The following is a 10,992-nucleotide window of genomic DNA, read 5'->3' on the forward strand; positions in this document are numbered from 1 at the left end:
AAAAAAGTGAACGCATGCGTCACAAAATGCTGCGTTCTGCTGCGTTTTGCATGCGTTGCGAAGCCGACGCTGCACACAACGCAAATGTGAACGTAGCCTAAAATAAGCCCCTGCTGTAAGCCAAGAGGTCAATAGCCTTGTGTGTGTTTTTCATCACATTGTAGCAGTGGAGGGATAACTAAGATAAGCCCCCCTGCACATGTGATAGCCGTCTGTTGGCCTAAAGTCACCCCGATCCGTGACGTAGGGGTGATGTCACGGTGTGAATCCGTGACATTGGTGGCAGAGGTGTGGAGTCGTGACAAGTGGTTTGCACGTTAATGACCGGGCCAATTTCTACCATTCTGACCACTGTCCCTTTATGGACGTTATAACTCTGGTGCTTCCATGGATCCTGGTGATTCGGACATTGTTTTCTCGGGACATATTGTACTTCATGATCATGGTACAATTTTTGATATTACTTGTGTTTATTTGCAAATAACACCAAAACGGAAATTTGGCGAAAATTTTGCACTTTTCCAACTTTCATGCCCTTAAATCAGAGATATATCACACAAAATACTTAAGTAACATTTCCCACATGTTTACTATACATCAGCACAATTTTGGAACCAACATTTTTTTTTTCATGAGGGAGTTATGAGGGTTTAAATTTGACCAGCGATTTCTCATTTTTATAACATCATTTATTTTTGGGGGGACCACATCACATTTGAAGTCACTTTGAAGTCAGAGGGGTCTATATGAGAAAATTCCCAGAAGTGACACCATTCTAAAAACTGCACAACTCAAGGTGCTCAAAACCACATTCAAGAAGTTTAACCCTTCAGGTGTATAACAGGAATTTTTGAAATGTTTTTTAAAAAAAAATTAACATTTTTATTTTTCACAAAATAAAACAAATTGGATCTGAAGTATTTTTTTATTTTACCAAGGGTAACAGGAGAAATTGGACCACAAAAATTGTTGTACAGTTTATCCTGAGTACGCTGATACCCCATATGTGGGAGTAAACCACTGTTTGGGCGCATGGGAGAGCTTGGAAGAGAAGGAGCGCCATTTTACTTTTTCAACACAGAATTGGCTGGAATTGAGATCAGACACCATGTCGCGTTTGGAGAGCCCCTGATGTGCCTAAACAGTGGAAACCCCCACAAGTGACCCCATTTTGGAAACTAGGCCACCTATGGAACATATCTAGATGTGTTGTGAGAACTTTGAACCCCTAGTGTTTCACTAAAGTTTATAACGCAGAGCCGTGAAAATAATTTTTTCCCACACAAATGATTTTTTAGCCCCCGAATTCTTATTTTCCCAAGGGTAACAGGAGAAATTGGATCACAAAAGTTGTTTAGTTTGTCCTGAGTACGCTGATACCCCATATGTGGGAGAAAATTACTGTTTGGGCGCACGGCAGAGCTCGGAAGGGACGGAGCGCAGTTTTACTTTTTCAATGCAGAATTGGCTGGAATTGAGATCGGATGTCACGTTGCATTTGCAGATCCCCTTGTGCCTAAACAGTGTAAACTCCCCCAATTCTAACTCCAACCTTAACCCCACCCCTAACCCCACCCATGACCCAACCGTAATCCAAACCCTAACCTGGAAAATGGAAATAATTCATTTTTATATTTTGGTATTTTTCCCTAACTAAGGGGGTGATAAACGGGGTTTGATTTACTATTTATAGCGGGTTTTTATAGCAGATTGTTTGTCAGCTGTTACACTAAAAGATGCTTTTTATTGCAAAAAAATAGTCGTGTCACCACATTTTGAGAGCTATATTTTCTCCATATTTTGGTCCACAGTCATGTGAGGTCTTGTTTTTCACGGGACGAGTTTATGTTTATTGGTACCATTTTTGGACACATTACATTTTTTGATCACTTTGTATTTCAATTTTGTTTAGGCAGAATTATCAAAAACCAGCAATTGATGAATTTATTTTTGGGGTTGGGGTGTTTATACTGTTCTGCCTTTGATAGAATTAGATAAAAGTTTGTTTTATTCTTCGGGTCATGCTTATTTATATCCGTCTTTTTCTGATCACTTGTTATTCCACTGTGTTCGGCGGTATGATAAAACATTGTTTTTTTGCTTTTTTTTTTTTTTAGTGTTCACTGAAGAGGTTAACTAGTAGGACAGTTTTATATTGGGTCGTTACGGACGGATGCGGTGATACTAAATATGTACTTTTATTTTCATAAAGAAATGCATTTATTGGAATAATATTTTTTTTCTCTTTATTTAGGATTTTTAAAAAATATTTACACAATTTTTTTATTTATTTTTTAACTTTTTTACTTTGTCCCAGGGTGGGACATCACTATATTGTCAGGTCGCTGATCTGACACTTTGCACAGCACTGTCAGATCAGTGATCTGACAAGCAGTGCTGCAGGCTTCCCAGAGCCTGCTCTCAGCAGGCGTCGGCAAGCCACCTCCCTGCAAGACCCCAAGGCCATCTTGGATCCAGGGGCCTGCAGGGAGGAGGACGGAGACCCTTGGAACAACACGATCACATCGAGTTATGAGGGTCATAAGGAATCACACAGGGAGCCCCCTCCCTGCACAATGCTTCACTATACCAACGGAAAGCAGCGATTGCTTGCAGTGTTCCGGGGGTTAATGGGGAAGCGGTCCGTGACCGCTCCTGGCACAGTGCCGGATGTCAGCTGTGATAACCAGCTGACACCTGGCCGCTATTGGCTGCTCCCCCCCGTGAGTGCAGCTGATCGCATATGACGTACTATCCCGTCAATGGTCATACGGGCCCACGTCACCTCAACGGGATAGTACGTCTGATGTCAGAAAGGGGTTAATGGAAAGTGAACAGGAATCTCAAGTGGCCAACACATTTAGAAATTCAGATTGAATATTCCACCAATCTGAAAATGATTGTACAAGCATTACAAAGTGGAATTACACCTTTAGGATTAATGAGATATTTCCCTACAAAATATAATTTTGCGTTAAAATCATACAGATTTGTGGGTAATAAGTGGTTAGGATGTGAACAGAACATTTGTGTAGGAACATCATGGATTCCAGTTTTGGGAAGAGAAGAAACCCTGGTTCCTATAATGGTTCTGGGAATTCCTGTTAGTCATACACAATTGTTCTATCAATTACAGTACACAGATTTGGCATTTAATGGTACAAACACTGAACAATTAGACGATTTTTCCTCATGCTTAAATTTTGTTTCTAAGGTAATGTGTCTACCTGGACAGGATAAATTCATTTATCATTCATGTTTCCATAATCATACCTCAGGTCATGGTGAAGTGGGGAATGTGCACGATACATGACTTGGTGACACCAATAAGCGCCATAAAGAGTTCTCTCCTCCACTACCGGTGTCAGCATATAGCGCACCACACTCGGAAGATATCCGAGTGCTGTGCGTTGTGTCACTTGCACCTATAGACTTATATGGATGTGAGCGAGCCGAGTCTCTGCCAGTCGTAGCTCGCTGTGATTGTGCTCACATGCCAATTCAGCATAGAGTAAGACTAGGCCGAGTGCTATGCTGTTTTATTGCACAGCATTCAGCCGTATTGTACGGTAGAGGACTCTAAAAGGAAACTTCTGGCCAGTGGATGAGTCAGATTCCTCCCAACACCATGGAGCTCCAGAACACTGGTCACCAGACAGGACATCTATCCCCTATTTTATTTTATTTTTTCTAGACCTCCTTAAAGGCCTGCAGACCGTCATCCTTTTCCAAACAGATCCATCATACCAAAACCAGAACCTGCTGCTCCAGTCAACTCGTCTCCAGACCTCAGTCTTTCCCAATGATTCTATGGAACCTTCCAACATCTTATTCAAAATTCATAGCTCCTAATGTGGTGACCTCTCCCAGTATTCACTCACTTCATACCAACATCATTCTTTCCTCTGTATTCCTACACATCGTATTCTAATCTTTTTTCAGTACTTCTATATAATCTATGGCCACAATTACCCCTCCCCCACAGTCCCTGGAAGTGAGTCATTTTGTCAATTTCTGGCCCCAACAGAACAGTGTTAGACATCCCAGGATACTCCACGCATGCCGAGTACATGCCCCGCTAATGTCCATAAAGGAACCAGCAGCATGTCTTCAATTCTTCCCCCAACTTTTGTAAGTAGTTTTTTTTTGCTTGTTTATTATACTCTTAATAAACTGCTCTTCCCTGTAAACTATTGTCCTTGTTCTTATAACTAAATAAGTCCAAGGGTCCGTTTAGGCGGAACGACCGGCAACATGATACAACCAGTGGTTAAAAGTTTACCATCTGCGGTCACTTCAATGTCTAAGAAGACAAAGCAAAATGAAGCGCCCAGAACACCCTACACTAGATCGCTCAGGACACAGGCTGCCATAGTTCTCGGTGAGATCGCTCAGGACACAGGCTGCCATAGTTCTTGGTGAGATCCCCGTTTACACAGGATGATGCACCGTGGAGAATGATTTTTATGCTGCATAAAACAATTTCACTGAGCTAAGGAGCATTTTGCTCATTCATCGGGTTATCTGCAGTCTTTTACGAAGGAAGATAAATCATGAAATGAGCATTTAACAATCAGTTCTTACAATTTAAAGCTTCATCATGGAAATGAACTTTAGTCGGCCAAGTGACTTGACCCTCAGCATGTAGAACCGATATTTGACTTAATATTTACAAACCCAACGACACACACACACACACACACACACACACACACACACACACTTAGTATCCTTACTCATTTAGCTCTTTTAATTTACAAAAGAAAATTATTAAGAAACAAGTCCCTTGTATAGTACACCAACACTTCTGTATTGCAGTGTCCTGTTTTACAACCAACATGGCCGACATTCCAACACCATTGGCACCTGGTATGATGGCATAAGTGGGGGAGGGGCGGTGGGTGACCGGTGCCCTGATTGTAGTTACCGACTGTTGCTGGACATACAAAACTGCAACCAATATCAGTCAATACATCTCTTGCACTCAATTGCTGTGGAAGTTGCTGAAGGATTACATTTAAACCTTTTTTTCAAGATGTCCCAAACATTTTTTTTTTAGTTTACATACAAGCCCCATACAACCAACATTATACATTTATTCACATCAATACCCAGGTCCAGAGGCAAACTGTCTCCATCCAGTCTCAGATGACAGGGTCATGAGTCTGGTGGAAGGTCACAGATGCCACAGGAGAGCAAGTCCTTAGTAAACAGAAGCTGGTGCCCAGACGTCAGAGGATATCCCAAAGGAAGCCACGTCTGACCATACCCACCCAGAAAAAAAATAAAATAAAAAATAAAATTCGTGGAGGCCGGGTGGAGGATCACTGGAGAAGTGGTAATGACCAGAATTGGAGGCAGGTCCAGACATTTGAATCAATGCTGCCCCCCATCATCTTTCCAGATGGGATGGGGGGGGCTCTGTTACAAATATTACTCTGCCTGGAGGGAATCAGGATTTACTATTAGACCAGTTTTACCAATACAGCCCTGACTACATAATACCATAGTGACAGTAGCGCCATCATACTGATGAACCCTTTATGAGGTAATATGAGGTTATCAGACCGTTCTGGACGACAATGTCTCAGATCTCTGCTGTCTCATCGACTCCCGGAGACAAATACTCCGCATAGCGAAATACACTTCTCTGAACTCCAGACTGAACCTTTCTATAAACTTCATTCCTCCCACCATTCTGGATTATTCTACATTGCTAAGTGCTGATATTAACCGTCTGCACCCTGGTAGTGTGAGGGGCAGAATCAGACTTCTTAAAGTAACATACACAGTAATACAACATATAGCAGTTATCAGTGCACCGAACAATACAGATCTTTGTAGAATACAGAGCAAGAGACTCAGAATAAAATAATCTCTCAGCACATAACACTGAAAACAATGTTATCCCCAAAGGCTGCAAAAAAAAAAACAAAAAAAAAAAAAACACTTCAGTGGAAAAAAAACCCCAAACCTCTTCAAACCTGCATGGCTTCCTGAAGTGGTTTCTAGTAGAAAATTTTTTTCAGTCTCAAAAAAGCTCCACGTGCTCATACTCCAAGTGCCCCCATAGAACATCGATGCTCCTGCTCAATATCGGGGGCATCACAACCTCTGGTCTTTGTTTATGTATTTCTTAGGAGATCAGTAAGCGGATTCTGGAGGAAGAAGAACAAGTGAGTGATAGAAGACACCATGTAAATCACACAGCAGACATGGCCGTCATAATGTTAGGGGGCAGCCCGGTGTCTCATTGGTTAGCACTGCAGCCTTGCAGCGCTGGAGTCCTGGGTTCAAACCCCACCAAGGACAACATCTGCAAGGAGTTTGTATGTTCTCCCCGTGTTTGCGTGGGTTTCCTCCGGGCACTCTGGTTTCCTCCCACATTCTAAATTCCCTATGTATGTCTTTGGATTGTGAGCCCCATCGGGGACAGTGATAATGTGTGCAAAACTAAAGCGCTGCGGAATATGTTAGCACTATATAAAAATAAAGATTATTATTAATTAGCCAAGGGAGTGAGGGGCAGAAGAACATCAGCAGCTGTGGCTACACCTCATGGAGAATGGAGATGCTGTCATGGCAGCCTCTGTCCTGTCCTCCATGATTGATGATCCTTAGTGATCGGCACATCATTGGGTGATTACCATCAGTGGAGGAAGGAGCAGGATGGCTCTAAGACCAAAACCATCAGTGTCGGTGTGAGGACCCATCTGGGAGAACAGTCACAAGGGACCATACATTTCATCATAACGTGGATTGAATTCAATGGGTGCAATCCACCAGGGACTGGGAGATTCTTCATAAGTAGCTTTTCTATAGGCTTGTTTGGGGTGGGATACATCACCAGCAACTTCAGAACGTGGAGGATCTGAGCAATTCCTTCTATTTAAATCCAGCAGCAGAAAGGACGAGAGATGCCATCATCGTAACTAGGAGGATCCTGAAGAATGCCATCATTCCATAGATGGTCCTCTCAAGGTAGGTTCTTCATGGTGGAGGCAGAGTCTTCTACAGGAAGTTGTGGGGTCCGGACTCATGTGTTTCTTTGGATACAGCAGTGAGCTGCTCAGGAACACTGGGGGGCAGCTTGGCACCACCTGATAATGTGAGGCAGGAGATTAGACATTAGCGTAATCCTCCCATTGTTGGTGACGCATCTATATAGGACCCCCCCATCCACAGCGATTAAACATCTACCTACCCTCATCCTGTAGCGTCTCCTCCAATCAGACTGCTCAGATTTGTGATGTTTTGCGGTTCGTTAATTTTACCAGGGACAGAGCACATTTTGGGAAGACTCTGGGATTCAGAGACATTTCTTGTCCAGATCTGCAGTTTCTTAAATTCTCCATCACTCCAACATAAGAGTAACTGGGCCAAAGAAGTAATAATGCAGGGTGTGAAGATTTCTGCAGCTTTGTCACCAGAAGACACCTGTTCTATAGAGATGAGAAAAATAAAGTCATAAGATGAGAGTTCACAAAACCCTCCCTGAAGGGGATGCTCTATAGCCCATAGCCTGCGCTGCTCTTACTGCCGCCATCACCTTCACTTCCAGGTTTCTGCTCTACTGCACCTTCTGCCACAATCACTCAACATTTTCCTTTTAGATGAAGAAGCTCCCTTTGATCGTGTCCTGGTTACAGGGTCACAATGTGTTAGTGAAGGTAGAAAGGGGAACCTGGCACTGTCGCTGGCGGTTTACACCGGATCGTTCAGCTGCATAGAAATACATGCAGTCGCACACTCTGGTCCAAGGTGTCAGGTATTGATGCGCAAGTTTCTCACATCACACTCGCAAGTGTGACCCCGGCCTTAGTCTGGGGCCACAGAACCTCCCCGACGTGTCTCCCCCATCAGATTAATGAAGGGTTTGTCAGGAGAAGCAAGACTGATACTTCCTTAGGTCAACTGGTTCTTCCATTACTGTGAAACACCGTATTCCACCCCAATATTAAAAATAACTAGCAGAAAAAAACATTAATTTTCTAAGAGGGAGAAGGTTTAGAGAACAGAAAAAAAAAAAGTTGACTACTTCTCCTGGGTGGGTCTCTTACTTTTAAATGGAAGAAATGCTAAGGAAGGGTGGGATACTTTATCCAAGCCTAAGGTTACATGAGAAGACCTGGAAGTATTAACCCCTTCCCGACATGCACCATACAGGTACGATGCAAGTCAGCAGTAGGTCTATGGAGCAGGCTCAGGCTGAGCCCGCACCGTACCCATCAGGTAATGGCTGAATGTCGCAGCCAGGATCGGCCTCTAAACCATCACAGGTGGAACAGATATGATTGTAGGCAATGATAGAGTCTATTGAAGACCTCCATCAGTTCTGTCGAACCTGTGATTGTCAAATACTTTAAGGAATTGATTTCAAGTCCACCATGAGGTCTAACAAATACATTAAAAAAAAAAAAAAAAAAAAAAAAAAAAAAAAAGAAGGTCAAATCACTCTTTACCCCCTCATTACAAATAGAGATTTAATAAATTGTATTATATAGGAAAAACCATGTGGGATCACCACATTCACAAAATTACCATCAAAATATAAGATTACTAAACTAAATAGAGAAGAATTATAACTGAAAATATTTTTTGGTCATTGCAATGCCGTAAAAAAAATGCACTAAGAAATTATCAAAAAGTCACATCTATCCATAATGGGATCAATAAAATAGTCTGGTCTGTGATAAATATGCAAGTTTTGACAATTAGAGACAGGAGGAACAAAGCAAAAAGCAAACTGGCTGTCGGGAAGGGGTTAAAAGGATCCAGATTTATCAGATTAATTGCAATCTCCTTATCTATAAGGCTGTTCACACGTTCAGTATTCGTAAGCTAAAACCAGGAGGGGAACAATCAGAGGATGAGTATAATAGTAACATGTCACCACTTCTGTATTCACACTCCTGGTTTGGTCTTAAATACTGATGTAAAAAACCTTCAATACTTAACGTGTGATTGTGGCCTTAAAAGCGGTCTCTCCGATCACTACACAAGCTGCAGAATCTTCTCCTGTATAACAGGATGGCGCTCAGTGACAAAAACTGTGGTCTCTAGTAAGAAATCGCTGCGGTCACTCCACAATCTGCAGCATCTCCTGCTCCAGTCTATCACATTAACGAGCTCTCAGCTGTGTGAGCAGGACCCGGCCACTATGGAGGACCATACCGAGCAGGATCATGGAGAACCAGGATAAGGCCACGTTCACACGGTCAGTATTTGTAACCAAAATCAGGAGGGGAACAAAGGAAAAGGAGAAAAGAAACACGTCAACAAACTTGCTTTTGTCATTGTCCCCTGGTTTTGGCTTACGAATACTGAGGTAAATACTGATAGTGTGAACGTGGCCTAAGGACAACAATGAGGGGCAGCTCGGGATCTCTATATGGAGGCAGGAGAGTCAGCCGCTATAATGGCGGCTCAGAAGGAGACGTCCGGCCTCCATTTCTCCTGGAGATTCCACACCTGGAACATGAGGATCCAGTGAGGGAACGAGACTCAGACCCAATCTCCACCCAAGAAAAGACCCCCAAATCAAGGCAGAAATCACATCGAGGACAGAGAACAACAAGAAGCAGAGGAGATGCCATGTTCACCACATTTCTGGAAATATTTAGAGACCAAATATGGAAAAGGTAATAAAACTGCTTTAGTCTACAGCTGTGGGGCCCCAACATCACATCTGTACAAGGGGCCCCACCCAGAGTGAGACATAACATGTATAATAGCGGTGCCTTTGTGGCCCCTCAGTCTCCTGGGCCCCGTTGTGATTTCTAGCTTTCCCTCACAGAGCAGATACTATAAAGCAAGGTCACCAGGAGAAGCAGCCCCATCTTTCCTATCACCAGGACACTATGTAGCCGCTATAACATTGGCCCCCAGCAGTTGTGGCCCCTTAGGTCACTTGCTGTCAATATTGGAACCTCAGGAGCAGAGGACAGCCTGAAGACAAGCCTAGCAGCAGAACCAGCCATTACCTGGAGACTCCAGAGACACCACAACTCTGAGGGTGGTTCCTCTCAGCGGCTCCTTATATAGCCTCACATGACTCTATCGCCTCATAATTAGAAGGCCATAGTCACCAATCAGAATTTAGCTCAGCCACTGCTCTGCCATGAAAGCTGCGCTGTGATTGGTTCCTATGACAATGAGGCTAAGATTAAGGCTACGTTCACATTTGCGTTGTGCGCCGCAGCGTCGGCGCCGCAGCGCACAACGCAAACAAAAACGCAGCAAAACGCATGCACAACGCTGCGTTTTGCGCCGCATGCGTCCTTTTTTTAATTGATTTTGGACGCAGCAAAAATGCAACCTGCTGCGTCCTCTGCGCCCGGACGCGGGCGCCGCAGCGACACATGCGGCGCAAAACGCAAGTGCGACGCATGTCCATGCGCCCCCATGTTAAATATAGGGGCGCATGACGCATGCGGCGCCGCTGCGGCGCCCGCCGCTGCGGCGCCCGCCGCTAATGTGAACGTAGCCTAAGGCTGGTTTCACACTTGCGTTTTTGTCTGCAGCGTTTTTTGCACAAAAAACGCATGCGTTTTTTTTTCTATATTTAACATTGAAAACGCATGCGTTTTTTGCACATGCGTTTGGTCGCGTTTTCAAACGCATGCGTTTTTTGTCTGCATGCGTTCATTTTCAAAAATGCTACCTGCAGTATTTTCTTGCGCGTTTTTTTGCCGCGAAAAAACGCATGCGTTTTTTCGCGGCAAAAAAAGCATTGCTGTCTATGTAAACACATGCGTTTTTAAGCACATGCGTTTGTTTGCGCTAAAAACGCATGCGTTTTTATAGAAAAAAACCAGAAAACACACTGAAAAGCCACCCACCACCATCAAGGTGATAAAGGGATCCAAACCCTAACCCTAACTCTACCCCTAACCTCACCCCTAACCGTTTAATGAACATTTTCTGACAGTCATATTGCCACGTATTTAAGTGCCACGTATCACGTATTTCAGTGCCACGTATGCCACGTGC

At 43.6% G+C, this 10,992-nt stretch overlaps 1 long non-coding RNA gene across 1 annotated transcript; it reads right to left on the reverse strand.

The window, feature by feature from the left end:
- Positions 1 to 4,727: 4,727 nt before the first annotated feature.
- LOC143783097 (uncharacterized) lies at positions 4,728 to 10,011 on the reverse strand. The gene is made up of 3 exons (XR_013217094.1): positions 9,984 to 10,011; positions 7,205 to 7,442; positions 4,728 to 7,100 (listed from the first exon to the last, which is right to left on the reverse strand). It is a non-coding gene; the product is annotated as an uncharacterized LOC143783097 (long non-coding RNA).
- Positions 10,012 to 10,992: the final 981 nt, after the last annotated feature.

This window comes from Ranitomeya variabilis, chromosome 6 (genome assembly GCF_051348905.1).
Source record: "Ranitomeya variabilis isolate aRanVar5 chromosome 6, aRanVar5.hap1, whole genome shotgun sequence".
Taxonomy (NCBI): Eukaryota; Metazoa; Chordata; class Amphibia; order Anura; family Dendrobatidae; genus Ranitomeya; species Ranitomeya variabilis.